This window comes from Alligator sinensis, unplaced genomic scaffold (assembly GCF_000455745.1).
Source record: "Alligator sinensis unplaced genomic scaffold, ASM45574v1 scaffold178_1, whole genome shotgun sequence".
NCBI classification, from domain to species: domain Eukaryota; kingdom Metazoa; phylum Chordata; order Crocodylia; family Alligatoridae; genus Alligator; species Alligator sinensis.
Window position 1 is genome coordinate 1,445,092 of NW_005842031.1, and position 15,279 is coordinate 1,460,370.

Here is a 15,279-nt window from a genome sequence, read left to right on the forward strand (position 1 = left end):
GGGTTTGTTGCGGGTAGGTCTTGCTTGACCAATCTCATTTCCTTTTACAACCAGGTTACCTATCACCTGGACAAAGGAGAAGAGATTGATGTCATATATCTTGACTTTAATAAAGCCTTCGATCTGGTATGCTGTGATCACCTCTTGGCAAAACTGGCTAACTGCAGCCTCAACCTCACCATGATCCACTGGCTGGGGAATTGGCTCCGCGGTAGGACCCAGAGGGTGGTGGTTGATGGAAGTCAATCGTCGTGGTGCGCAGTGAACAGTGGGTCCCTCAAGACCCTGTCCTAGGGCCTATACTTTTTAACATCTTCAACAATGATGTAGATACTGGTGTCAGAAGTGGACTGGCCAAGTTCGTCGATGACACCAAACTCTGGGGTAAAGCATCCACACCTGAGGACAGGAGGCTGATCCAGGCAGATCTTGACAGGGTCATGAAATGGGCAGATGAGAACCTGATGGTGTTCAACACTGAAAAATCCAAGGTTCTCCACCTTGGGAGGAAAAATCTCAGCATGCTTATAGGCTTGGCAGTGCTACGCTGGTTAGCACTATGGATGAAAGGGGCTTGGGGGTCATGATTGACCACAAGATGAACATGAGCCTTCAATGCGATGCTGCAGCTAGTAAAGTGAGCAAAATGCTGGCTTGCATCCATAGACGCTTCTCAAGCAAATCCCAGGACATCATTTTCCCATTGTACTCGGCCTTGGTGAGGCTGCAGCTGGAGTACTGCATCCAGTTTTGGGCTCCACAATTCAAAAAGGATGTGGAGAAGCTTGAGAGAGTCTAGAGGAGAGCCATGCGCATGATCAGAGCTCAGCAAAACAGGCCTTTTGGAACTCAAGAGCCATGGGACTCTTTAGCCTGGAAAAGCGCAGGCTCAGGGCTGATCTGGTGGCCACCTATAAGTTTATCAGGGGTGTTCACCAGGATCTGGGGGAACATCTATTCACCAGAGCACCCCAAGGGATGACAAGGTCGAATGGTCACAAACTCCACCACGACCAATTCAGGCTGGACATAAGGAAGAACTTCTTTACTGTCCGAGCCCCCCAAGGTTTGGAATAGACTGCTGCTGAAGGTGGTTCAAGCACCCACTTTGAATGCCTTCAAGACACATTTGGATGTTTATCTTGCTGGGATCCTGTGATCCCTGCTGACTTCCTGCCCCTGGGGCAGGGGGCTGGACTCAATGGTCCTCCCAGGTCCCTTCCAGCCCGAATGTCTATGAAAGACTATGAAGGATATGAGCCCCTGAGACTGGCTCTTCTCTGCCAGGACTGCACAGACAGACAGACATAGTGACACATGACAGCTGTGCTACAGAGCTAGAAAGACAGCAGCTCTCACCTCTGAGTCCTTGCTGCTCAGCCAGCTGCTGTTCATGAGGTTAAAGAAAGGGAGCAAATGGAAACAGTAGTCGGCTGCCCAACAGCTGGGGAACGGGCTCTTGTCCCTGATCTGGAATTTCATGTTGGCAGCACGGGCAAAGCCTCCCAAGACTGCAGAGGGGGAGAAAAGACAAGACGTTTGCACAGGAACATTGGAGTGAGCAGGTGCTGCTGCAGCAGCAGGACATGCAGGCCTGGTGGTCATGACAATGTCCTGGCAGCCTCTGTGCTGCTTGGGGCAGATGGAGTATTTGGGACAGGTGAAGCAGGCACCAGGGGCTACAATTAGGATTCAATCTGCTCCATTTGCCCCAGAGCCTAGAGACAGCTCCAGCCTTTTGATGGCTCCTGGGAAATACTCTGCAAGAGTCATAAAGGGCCCAATCCTGCTCACTGCTCAGAACCTCCAACCAGCCAAGGGAGGAAGGGTTCTCCACTTGTGTTTGAATCAGGCCCAGGAAACGCAGTGGAGGCCCCGCTTACCAGTGTGGGATGCTCCAGTGGGGCCCAGGCTCTGTGTTAGGCCCACTGGGGGCACCTGCAGGAGGGGCTGGCACTCCCTGCTTCGTCTGGTTGGTCTCCATCAGCCTCAGCACAAAACGCAATTTGCTAAGTGTCAGCACATGGAAGAGCTCAGACCTCAGTGCTACAGGAGGAGGATACATTGTGCAGTTAGAGACATTCCTGTCCATCTTCATCCCTCACTCTCAGGAACATGCTGGGTGAGCAGCACAAAGGGGTTTTTAAGATGTCAGAGAAACCCCACAGTGATCTCCCCTATGTAGGGCAAGCCTCTGCCTGCTGTCCCTCCAATGCCCAGATGCAGGGGAGGAGGAGGGAGTGGAGAGTCCTGCCCACTGATTTCCACTCCTTCCTGTTCTGAAGGCCCTTCCAGCGGTTACAGAAGTTAGTGCTGGCACCTTAGAGCCAGGAGCTAGACTCTTCAGGTCCCAAATCCAGCTCAGTTGTAATAGCCCCATTGGACAGAGTAGTATTTATCTCCTCCCTCCACAATCTCTGATCAGAGCTCAGAAGCAAGGGAGGCAATGCTGTACCATAGGCTGAGGCCAAGTCGCCCAGTGTAATCAAGAAGAAAATTGGAGGGAGCTCCATGATGCCCACGTAACTCTGCAACTCATACATCACCCAATTGTAAAAGGTGCCGCAAGTGCCACAAGGGTTTTTCCTGCAGTCAGCTGCAGTTCATCATTTTTTTGCTAGAATAAAAAAAGAAAACTGTAGCAGATGCCTGATGCACAGTTTATACAATGGTAAGGCAGGCTGGGGATAAAGTTGCCTCCTCTGAAAGGGAGGGAGAATGATGCACTAGCCTCAGCTTCTCCAGTAGCCCTGTGTTTGGCCACTCCCTTAAATCCATTGTATCCTTGGGTAACCCTTGGCTCCAAGCACACTGTCTCCCCCACCCCCAGCAGCCACACACTGTAATAGCTGTTCCTGAATTCACTAAGTCCCCCTAATAATTCCTTGCATGAGATCCCTCACTCATAAATGCCAACTGAAACACTGGGATGAACAATATTTCGGCTCTGGTTGTCTGGCCACCTGCAGAATTCACCTGGGCTGTAGGACAACTTCATCATGGACCAATAAGCTTCTTGGACAAAGCTGTCCCCAGCAAAGCACCTATGCACTCTGGTCTTTCTCAGCAGAAGAGCTGCCCCACGTTTCAGAGGAGCTCAACACTGGGCTGAATTGTGTCTGTGCTCTCCAGAAACATCTGGAGGAGATCTGTCTTGAGCAAGGCTGCAGCCTCTAACCAGGGTCCATGCAGCAGATACACCATAGGCTCAAGCTACATTGGACCAAACAAACTAGGCATAGATTAAGGTTTTTTGAGGAGAAGCTGGGCGGAGCTCACTCACCTGCGTCTCCCTCATGTCTTTGGAGGCCAAGTAGATGATCCTCCTGACAAGGCTCCTATCCAGGCCCTGTGTGTCCCCCTGCAAGACTTTCTCCAGGCTGGAGTAAATAGTTATTCTTGCCTTCTGGGAACACACCAGGGAAGAAAAACAATGGGTTTCCTTTGGGACCAGTGACAGATCATCCAGGACTGTGATGTTGGACATCAGCTACCCAGGGATTGCTCTACAGCCACCCTGAAGGAGAACTTGCTCTCTGGACAGGAACACAACCCAGGGTGTCTTGGGTTTGTCCTTTCATGCAGATGTTCACAGCTGGCACTAACAAAGGAGGAGTGTCAAGCACTGTCAGGGCACAATGTAACAGACTAGTGGGAGACACAGAAATACAATCAGAAAAGCAGTCAGATGCATCACAGGCACTGTCACCACTTTGCGATGTGGAGGTGGGAGTGACTGACACATGTTTCCTTCAGAGAGGAGGTCACTGGGTAGTAACAAGGAGCTGCAGGATGATACTGAGCAGCAAATTTAGCAGGAGTTTGCTGGACAAGATGCTGCCAAAAACCATTGTGTAATTGGTTCTGATACTGAATGAAGAAAGTTGTTGAAATACTTGTGAACAAGGTTCCCCTAACCCAGTGGAGTCATACTTGGATGACAGTAAATCAGGTGGGGAAAGAGGGTTGCCCAGGGTCTAGATGGAGACTCAGCACCCTTGGCTATATTCCCAGTTCTTTTCATGACTTGCTAGGGGACAGTGGGCAAGTCACTTCACTTCCTGGGCCACAAGGCTGGGGCTTTCCAGGCTCACAAGGCTGCTGGAAAACTATATTTCATATCTCAGTGCTGAGAGATACTTGGAGGAAGATGCTTAAGAGGCTCACAGAATTATCTGCAGGGTGAGGGCTTGTTTGAATGTGGCTTATACCATATCTACCCTTCACTGGGGAGGGGGAGATGATGCCCATGTGAGTGTGCTCTGATATCACAGTGACATCACAATATAACAAGGGCATGTTGTATTGTGACCTTTAATAGGAGAGGAGGAATGGAAAAGGCACAGCAGATGGGCAAGGACCAGTTTTAGTTGGGGTCCCACCCTGCACAGTCCTGAAAGGAAATGCTTAGACCATCTGCGTGATACAGAGCCATTGCCCTACCTCCTCCTGTTGGAGTCTCTCCAGCAGAAGGCTCACAGTAATGTCAGGCTCCATGTCTGCCTGGCCAAACCCTGGGCCAAGATTGCCCTGAGCTTGGTCCATCAGGCACCAGAGGCATCGCTAGTGGTAAAACCTGCAATGGAGGAAAAGGATTCTGTTGATTTCTGTGTGAGAAATCACATTGGGCTCGTTCATCACCACCCACTAGCAGCTCTGTTGGAGCCAAACCCTGTGGCCTGGCTACAAAGGAAAGGTTTCCTAGTACAGCAACAATGGGAGAGTTCTCTAGGCCAGTCTTCTGGGCTGAGGAAGCTGGTACTGCCAAAGAGGCACTTTCCTTAGTGCAATTTAGTTCTGCCAAAAAGCCCTTCTTTGTCAGGATGGGGATGATGCTCTGGTGTCGGCCAGCATCAGAAGGTAAAAATCTATAATCAGCAGTCCCATGTGCAATGGCCACAGCTGTACCAACCAAAGGGGTGAAAGTGGACTTGGTCAGGGAGAAGATGTGGCTTCCCCTTTCTCCTGCTCTGTTATGCTAGAAGATTTACTTGCAAAATAGCCCAGCCATTTGGAAGGGGAGATTACTGTGACATTGGTTTTCAGGAAAATAAGGGAATGTCGTGCAGACAATAACAATTCTTTTCTCCTTGACAATTAGTTGGAAAATTGGGATCATACACACAAAATGATGGTTTAGGGCCAAAGTTTTTGAAAGCTAGGCTACCTATACACATACCAGGGTATGGAGGGGCTGTTTAAATTAAAGTGGTTCCCCAACAGTCACTCTAAAACAGCTCACCATCACATGTATTAAGCACCCTACATTTTAAAATGGCCATTGGAGCACTTTAACTAAAGCTTATTCAATGAGCTTTAGTTAAAGCACCCCCACAGCCATTTTAAAATGTGGGAAGAAGGGGGGTGGGCGGTTGGGGCTTTATACACATGACAGTGAGTCAATGCTGGAGCATTTGAATTAGAATGTGGTGCAGATTCGATTCATTGAGCCTGCTCTAACGTGTTCTAATTAGAACGCGAACCAGCACGTTTATAGGTTGCCCTAGTGTTTAAGCTTAGGTAGTTTTAAAGAAACACCTCACACCACCCACCTGGCTTGAAGTGGGGCAGGGTCAGAAATACCTCAGGGATGGAAGGAGGCCTTTCCCAGAACATCTAACACAGTCTCCGATGATTGGAGGCATGTCAGGGTTCAGAGGCTGAAGACTTGATCCTGACCTGGTATCGATCACCCAAGCTACAGTCTAGGCCACCAAGTAACACTGGTTTGCACGACTGAAAATCTGGCTCTAGAAAAGTTGATTTTAGCTAATCTACCTATTCCTTGTACTTCCGAGAATGGGTGTGGGACTAGAGATTAGGCATGGAGAACATCATGGGGACCTTACCTCTGCTGGTAGTTTCAGGTCGATGACTTCCATTGTTCAAAGTTGGCTTAAACAAACTTTCCTTCTCCTATGTGCTGAGCAGCTCCTATTACGAAGACGCCTGGAGCCACTCAAGCCACCAGGTCCAGGACCCAGGAAAGAGGTGAGCCAACAGCCTTTGTGATATAAGCACCACTATGACAACTAGATGACCATGTCCTACCTCATAAGTGGCTGCTGACCAAAGAGGGGCTGTGTATCATGTAAGCTTTCACAGGACTGCATAAGGCTCCAGATATAAGTATCCCCAGAGGAGGCTAAATCTGTGTTGATGCAGAATATCTTAGTCCCTCAGATCACCTGGGAGTTTCCTGTCTTCTCCAGGTGTGCTGTACTTTCCAACACTAATTGAGTATTTAAATCTGCCCATGGTTGAATTTGTAAGAGACAGAAAACAGGTAGGAACCAGGAGAAGCTTCCTCTCACTCACTAGTTGCTTGACCTCCTTCGTTTTTGCATCTTATCATCCAAAAGGGCTTGTTGAAGCCCTCAGATATTATAGGACTGGGTTGCAACCATCTTATCCATCCAGCCTGCCAAATGCACCTTGTCCACATGGGTCCTAGCCCTGTCTACATGGAGGCCCCACCCGCCCCCTCAATCTAGTACCCCCAGTGGTGGGTGGAGGGTGGATGGTTGCCATGAAATCTACTCAAGAAGTCGATGATTCAGGACTTTAAAATTTGGCCCAGTGGGAATCTTACACAAATGTCTCATGAGGTAGAAAATCTGTATATAAAGGTACTCTTGTTTCCCTCCCATGTTGCCGCCATATCCCCTAAACATTACTTATTTAACTCATACACAACCCCTGTCAGACTGACTATGATCACTATTCTCAATTAGCAGGTGAGGATGGAGAGGCAAAGAGAGAGTAAGTGATGGGTCTAAAAGACATGTTCTGGTGCAGGTAACTGAACCAAGACCTCTTGAGTCCCTTTTCAGAGACCTCTGATGTGTCAAACTCTCACTGCAGAGGGTTTGCTTTTGCTTTTCCTGAGATCCAGTAATCCATGGAGGGAGCTTTTCCCGATGATACTAGAATGGTACTGCTAAATTAATAGGTGTGATTAAGTGCAGCGTGTGCCTGCATACACTGGAGGACGTGCAGAACAAGTAAAATAAATAAGTGACTGGAAGAATTGTACAAGCTGGTGGAGCTGTTATATTTTTATGTGAATACAGCATCTAGCTTAATCAGGCTCTTTGCTTTTGCCAAAACACAGTGGGAGGCTGATACCCCCTCTGCACAGGCTACCTGCATTAGCACTTTTCTCTGAACTTAGCAACAGCAAAATCTATGATGTTAGGTGTGCTATGTTTCAATTCCATATCAGGGAAGTTATTCCAAATTTTGCCATGCTGTTAAGTCTGGCTGTGCGGCATCTTACAGGGTGCCAAGCACAAACATCAGTCTTCTAAAACAGTGCCTGCTAGTGGCAGGTCAGGCATACAGCATGTGCAGCAGTTTCCCTCAATTATTGCATGCTTCTGCCTTGAACTTCAGAAACGGACATCACCCTTTCACTCCTGCTGCAGCTGCTAAGTCCCTCTGAAAACTAGGCCATAATCTTAACTCCTTCTATAAAGAAATGGGATCTTTTCCATATGCAATTTCCTCTTAGCTCATGCTCTCTCCCCAGATTTAAAGAAGGAAGGAAGTCTGGTTTGGTGTCTGGGGCTATGATTCCCCTCTAGAGAAACTGGATTAATATTCTCGGTTCACTTCATGCAGACCTGTGGGAATAGGTGTCAGTCCCACCTTGGGACTGGTGTGAAACAATGATCTGGAGTGCCAGTGTCATTCATAGCCTTGTTGTTGCTGTCTCTAGTCATAAAAGACATGAGGTACAGTGATATGGGATGATGAAAGGCTTTGCATTGCATGCAGTTAACCACCTCCCACATCATCTGATCTGCCCTTTGGATCTCCCAGTCCTCAGAAGGAGGTAAGTATTAAAGGCCTCCATTAGTACCCTGCTGTCCTTCCCTCCTTGCAAATGGGAGATCAAAGGCAACACACGAACTCCCACCAAAGGCAAAGCACCCTACACTTGTGCTACTGGCATTTCTCTCTTACTTAGTAGTTTCATTTGCTCTCATTTCCTTTATTGGAATAGAATGGTAACAAGTTCCTTTGACCTGGAAATATAAGTAAAAGTGCAAGGTCTCACCATCAGCCACATGGCCTATTGCCCGCCCCCTGATCTGATGTAGTTCAGTGAAGCTTTGACTTTGCTCAGAGGGAGGGGCAAACTCCAGACCAGGGCAGGGCAATTATTTTGGGTGGAGGGCTGCTTATTGAGTTTTGGCAAGCCATTGAGGACCGCATGACAGGTAGCCAGGGGCAGATAAATATTAATTTTCTAAATTTTTTAGGGGCCCTGTGGGCCGGATAGAATGGCCTGATGGGCTGCATCCGGGCCAGCTGCATTTTGCCCACCCCTGCTCCAGACCCACCCAGCATGGGAACTGCAGCCACTGACAGCAAATAGTGTCCAGGGAGGAGAAGCAGGAGATGGAGTACTTAGAATATCACTCAGACCAAGGCAGCAGGCTTTCCCAGGTGTGTAGAGGTGCCCTCACTTGGGCTGGCTGAGCAAATGCAAACATGCAGTTATCAATCAATCCGTAGCAGCAATGAGCTGCTCTGCTCAGCAAGACAAATTTCACTTCCAACAAATGTATTTTTATACAAACCAAAAGAAAGCAGTCTTTCTTGCCCAAGGGTAGTGGGGCTGGACCTTATGATCTTGTAAGATCCCTTCCAGCCCCTAACATCTATGAATCTATGAAAAAAATAACAAACATGAACACAACCTATATTTTGGCCTTGCTTGTTCCTCTCTGTTGTGACACAAGGTGACCAGTTTCTCCTGATCCCACGAACGCAAACATGGCAAAATGTCTGTGAAGGAGGCAAATTTCAACCCTTACTTTTGCCATCAAGGAGGGGGAATAACTTCACAACCCAAGGTAAGCCACTGGTGGTGGATCAGCTTGGGTCCCAAACCACATGTGACTGAAATGTTGCCAGCATGGGCTGGCTGTTTCAGGCTTTGCTTTTTCTGATACACCAGTGTTTTTACAGAGAGATATTTAACACCCAATCTATATCTCACCATAACTTTCTATGGGATGGCAAGGCACCTGTAGTCTTTGCTGCAAGGGAGATGTGTGAGATCATCACCATGCACCCTGCCCACATTTGAGTTTGCTCTATTTCTCTTGCAGTAAAATCGCAGTGCCTTATGGCCACAGGGTTTCTGCAGCAGGTTGGGGAATGGGCGTTAGCTTTCTGATAGTACAGACATTATTAGAAGCTACCCTGTCTGGGTAGTGATGCACAAACAGGCACAGGCTGACAAATGCTTGTCCTTTCATTCCTCCCCATGATGCCATCAGTTTTTTTACATATAATGCACCTGCAGATAGCCCTAGAATTTAAGCTTTTGGTAGTTCTTTTCCTCCACGGTCCCATGTTTTCCCCATGTCTCAGCTTCAAAAGTCTCCCTTAGCATGGTGGCTGGAGATGGTGTTCCTCCTGCAGAGTGTGTGGCCAGAAAGTCTGTCTCACTGTAACAGTCACTTGAAATGTCCTTGTACTCTGCAAACTGTAAAGTCTGAAGGTCAATGTCCTGGGGAGGGAGCTCACTGGAGTCTTCAGAGACTCATACTTTCAGGCAAGCTATGTGCTCAGGGAAGGGAAGCCTCTCCAGGTCAGGGTAAAGGTGGCCCCTTGCAGGGAGTTGTGGGTCCTCAGAGGAAGGGGTTAAAATTAAGACCCTCTGTCAGCACAGTCATCTGAAGGAAGGCCTCTTGTTGGCACCTGTCCACATCCACTTTATGCTGCTTGTATCCTTCTGTTGGATATCCGGAGTCTCCCAAAGAGGAGCTGTCCGAAAGGGAGGTTTTCTCACTATCTTGGAACCCCGAGGTGTCCTCCTCAGTCCCCCTCCAGACAAAATGAGAGAACCTGCACCCTGTAAGCTTGCACACAGACCCTCCGTCCAGCTGGGAGACTCTGATTCAGAGCAGGACTCCAACCCTTTCTGACTCATGCCAGACACTCAGCAATCTGGGTCTCTCTTTGGGAACTGCCATTTCAATGTAGGGTGTGAAACTGTAGTCATCCTCCTCCTCCGACAAGGAAAAGAGAGAAGCTGCTGGTGATATGTTGTTTCTTGCTGTGGGATTGTTCCTCCTCTTCTGTGATTCCAGCTCTTCCTCATTAGGCTTCTTCTCAAGAACCAATGGCAGAGGCCTTAGATAGAAAAAATCCTCATGAGGAATGAGATTTGCAGGTTAGAGAGGGGTTTTTTTCTTGATGTTTTTTAAAGCCAAGGCAATGAGGGTGCAACATGCCAGTATCACAGCCTTAGAGAATGACTCTGATCATGGACCTATCGGTAATGGAGCCCCTGTGGGCTACAGTGGAGTTATGCTAATTTACATATATGCAGAGTGCCCGGTGCAGGGAGGCTCCTTTCTGAGCAAAGCTGCCCCCTGTCCCAGCAATGCAAATGGCAAGGAGTATGCTGAAGCATCCTGACTGGCTCACCCATTCTTAGTGCCAAGCGTCTTTGCCTCCCCACGCACCTTCGCTATTAGGAAGACTAGCAGGGGCTTAGCAGCAGGATTGGTCCTCCAACATCCCCAATCATTTCATACCAAAGCTTAAGGTCTCTTCACACTTTTAGCAACTTCTTTGCACAAACAGTTGATGGAGAAAGGACTGGCAGGAAGGAGAAGACGGAGGAGGAACAAGGGGACAACAATGGCAAGCAGGAGTTTCCAGTCCAATCCTTCAAGGCAAAAAGCCACAAAAGAGTTTGGTCACTGTAGACAGACGTTATAAATGATAATCCTCAGCTCTTACATGGAATTTCCCTCCAGAGATCCCAGGAAATAGCAGTATCACTTCCTTCATTTGGCAAAGGCACAGAGAGGTGAAGGGACTCATTGAAGATCACTCAGTAGGCCAGTGGCAGAGCCAAGGTGTCCTTACTTCTAAACCAGTACTCTCCCCAGGACTGGTCAAAAAGTGGGATCCTTTTTCACAGGAAATTTTCATTTTTCCTGGGAATTCTGGATGTCAAAAATGTTTAGCCTCAAATCAGATTATTTTAGCTAAAATACTTCTTTCGCCCCGGAGAGTGCAACTTTTTGGATGCTTATGTTTCTGATGAAAAATTCAAATGTTTCAAGGAAAGCAGATACTTTTTGAGGGGAGGGGGTGGGGAAGGGGGAGAACCTCTCTTTCAGAGAGAACTCAATTTTCTGGTGAAAACCAGTTTAGATGGGAAATTTTCAACCAGCCATAATCCCACCCAGTAGCCAACTGTGCTTCTGAAAGCCTTGCTCCCGAGCCATACCTTTGGGATTCAACAGCACACACACTGGCCTGGAGAACTTGCTGTGTTTCAGGTCAATGACTTCAAAGGAAGTCCAAGCCCTCAGACAGTAATTGCCACTGAATGCTGTGGTGTCGATCTCCACATCTTCCCACTTCCTCTTGCCCTTGTACTACTTCTGCTCTAAAACAAAGAAAGGAGAGGGTTGGGAACAACTGGGGATCTCTGCTCAGATTTGGGAGGTATGTTAGGATATGCTGCAGCCATGCCTGAATATGGATCCTGTTTCTCAACCCACAGCCCACACTGAGCTCTGTGCTGCTGTGCCTGTGCTGCCATCTGTACCTAGTTTAAAGCTAGCTAAGGCACTTCTAGGGGCTACTGAAGTCACTTCTGTAGGGCATACAGGGAATTTAGAAAGAAGATCCTGGATCACTAGGGTGTCCATATGGGACAATGTGAAATTTGCCCCCACCTCTTCCCTTCAATCAATCATAAGAGTTTCCATTAATCAAGCTAACTTATTTTAGGGCAGTTCTGCTATCTACTAGGGCTTCCTATTTCATAGCTGGTTTCACTCCTGCCCCATGCCCCATGCCCAGGACACCTGTTATTTCCACCAGATGCCTGGGACTGGTCTCCAAAATCCAGGAATGTCCCAGCCAAACCAGGACGTATGGTCACCCTATGAATCACCCTCAGCTGGCTACTTGACCTTTAGTGTTGTTCTTGCTTGACTATTTCAGTCTTTTAAAGACAGGGATAAACTATAACACATATCCAATCCTCCCCAGCCTTAGGTCTCTCCCTGCACCCAATCCCTGATGTAGCTTGGCTTAGTTCTTTCTACATCTAATGCAGCTTGGCGTAGTTTGCTGACCTTGTCATTGGATCTAGCTTCCAAGAACTCCAAGTCGTACTGCAGACTTTGAAACTCACTCTTCAGGCAGGAGGCCAGGGGGAAAATGGCATTGACAGTCATTGAGTTTTCCTTTACTTTCACTCCCAGGACTGGGGGAGCCAGCTCCACCATAGCTCAGTAACCAGGTGCTAGCTTGTGGGCTGGAGTGCAGCTAAAAGCTGCCCTCTGAAAAAGGCCACATAGAAATCTCCCCTAGACACAGTACCTCATAAGCCTCAGCCTCTTACATGGATTCTGACAGTGAGAGGCAGTGCTCTAACTACCTGGTGTGGGGGCTGCAATAGCCATTACCTCATGATGAATGCAATAGGCAACTCTTGGTCCTCCACCATCCATCTGACATGTCCCAATAAGCATTAGGGTGGTGCAAAGCTTCAAGTGCTAATTCGATTTGGAGGAGATTTGACCCGATTTGGTGGCTGAATCTCTGAATCCAAATCAAATCAGGAGACCAATTAAAATGTCTGAATCAATTCAAAGCTCTCTGAATTGATTCAGAAAAGATTCGGAGAGCTTCAGAGATTCAAGCAGTCCCCGCTTGGTGCTGCAGGGAGCTGGACCCAGACTCTATGCTGGTAAGTAGGGGGGAGGAGGAAGGGGAGCTGGAAGAGGGGGGGTGACCATGGGAGGACCCCTGTCAGGCACCATCCCCTGCCTGCTCCCCCGCTCCCGTGAGCACCCCCCAACCCCTGCCCACTCTCCTATCCAAGGCTGCTCTGCCCAGCCCAGTTTCTAGCTCTTTAAAAAAAAGCCCCCACTCATGGGCTGCTGCCAGGCAGGGGGGCAATCCCCACTGTTCTCCACTGCCACACACCATGTGGGGGGTTCTACCATGAGCGCCCCCCATGGCTGCCCTGCCTACCCCAGCTCCCAGCTCTTTAAAAAAAAACAAAAAAAACTCTGACTCACCAGCTCCTGCAGTGGTCGTCGGGACTTCAGGGGGCTTGTGGCAGAGCCACCCATGCAGCACAGGGCAGTGGGGGCAGCGGGGATCACCTCCCCAGCTGGTGAGTTTCAAAGAGCCAGGAGCTAGGGCCGAGCAGGGTAGCCATTGATGGGGCTGGGAGAGTGGGCGGGGGATGCGGCCAATTCAGAGATTTGGCCAAATCAATTTGGGGCAATGATTTGAATCACCGAACCAAATCATTGTCCCCTGAATCAGCCGAATCTGAAGCAAATACTAGCCACTTTGCACAGGCCTAATGTGCATTTACAGTATTTAAACTTACCATATAAAATGTTCCTGTAATACACAGTAGCCTAAGGAAATGCAATAACTGAAGTGTTTGATAAAAATTTAACTAACACATAATTAGATTTCTTTTCTTCATTTTAACTAATTCTACCTGTAGATAGAAATATAATCCCATTACAATAGATGGATCAGAATAATATACTGAACTTGAACAACTGCTTAAATATAGCTGAGAGAAGGATACCGTTTCACACTGGATTTGCCCCAATGATGCATTGGGCTTCTTTATAGGTAATTTGTAGCATGCAAACTTACACAACATACATTAACTGTGTATATAAGTATTTTTACTGCATATCTTATAGTAGAATGTTATGCTTATATTCTTATAACGCCACTGAAGAAATACTGTCAAAACTAGACAAGAATGCCACTGAATCTATATTACTTATAGAACAAAATCATGAGAGGGTAATTGTTGTCAGAAACAGTTCAATCAGCATCACTGTTCCATCTGGTGGAAACTTCATGGGCTTAGAAACTTTTCCTTATGACAAGCTCAAAAGTTTGGGTTTATTTGGTCTGCTTTTGATTCACACCTGGTATTACTATTGACCTTTACTATGCTGTAGTTTTGGCTGTGGAATTAAAAATACAAGGGGTGGGGGAGGAGCAGGGGGACTGGAGAGTCAGCTTTGAATCTGTTTTTTTCCTCCTACTTGCTTGCCTCATTCAGGCACAGCACTACATGGCCTATAGTTACTTTTTTGTCCCCAGAAGTTTCATTACATTCCATTTCATGCATATGGCTTTCTTCCTTTAAAAATAACTATAAATAAGGACTTAGTCCTCCTGTAAAGTGCTACTGAGTATCTGTCATTCCAGCTCATTTCAGTTTGGGTGGAAAGTATTTAAAATCTTATGAGACTGAGCCCTGATGGTCCCGCTAAACAATTTCATCTCTGATTGAAATAAATTAAGCAGGAGTAGTTCAGTTGGTTTGGAAACTTGTCTAGATAATTATAAGAGTTAGCAAGCCAAAAATAAAATACAATAAAATAAAAAAATCAACCAAATGCAAACAAAACAAAATTGCAACAAAATAAAAATAAAAAATCATATTTTTGTCAAATTCTCTAAATCCTTATTACTGTCAGTCAAATGAAGGTCACAGAATAAAAGCCGTGATCTTTGAGAAGTACTAAATTAAAAGGCATAGAGTCAGAATTAACCTGATCCAAGTGTGGAGAGATAGAAAATGAATTGTTGGTTTGCTAGTTTCTAATAAACTGGTTTAACAGAAGTATTGGACAGTCTTTCCTTTTTTAAAAAAAAACCAAAAACCTGCTGACTGAAAATATAACCACAGTTTTATTTTCACCAGACAGCATAGTGACAACTCTTATTCCAATGCCATAACATGATTACATCCCCACAAAGGGAACACCAGGGTACAGCTCATGAAATCCAAAAACGGAAGCTACTCCAATTGCTGATTTCAGCAATTTTCAACCTAGACAAAAATAGTACATTACCTAACAGTTCAGCTCAATTTTTTCTTGCTTGCTTTCTTTCTTTTTTTTTTTTAAAGAGGGAAGAGGTCATGGGAGGGGGGAAGGGGATAGTGTTGGCTCTAACAAGATTATATCCACCTGGCCTCTGACTGTAGTGTATCCTTTATTTTATGTGAGATGAAATTTGTTTTCCTGGGCTAGACAAAAATGAGAATACCATGGAAGTTTTATGATTGGCAGAGGTACAAGGTGAATTGGGATGGATAATCTAGTGGGATTTCTCGGTGTCCATTGCTTTGTGAAACTCTGTGAGGAGCTGTTGGAGTAATTTTATAGCACTTTGGTGGCTGGCAGGTGAAATTAAGTATACAAATCTGTTGTGAAATGGAACATGCTATGTTGTTAT

The 15,279-nt window shown here is 46.8% G+C and overlaps 2 pseudogenes; both read right to left on the reverse strand.

Moving 5' to 3' along the window:
* The window catches only part of LOC112550084, a 4,127-nt pseudogene extending 1,584 nt beyond the window's left edge, over positions 1–2,543 (reverse strand).
* Positions 2,544–9,289: 6,746 nt separating this feature from the next.
* Positions 9,290–12,275, reverse strand: LOC106722124 (annotated as a pseudogene).
* Between the last annotated feature and the right edge of the window lie 3,004 nt (positions 12,276–15,279).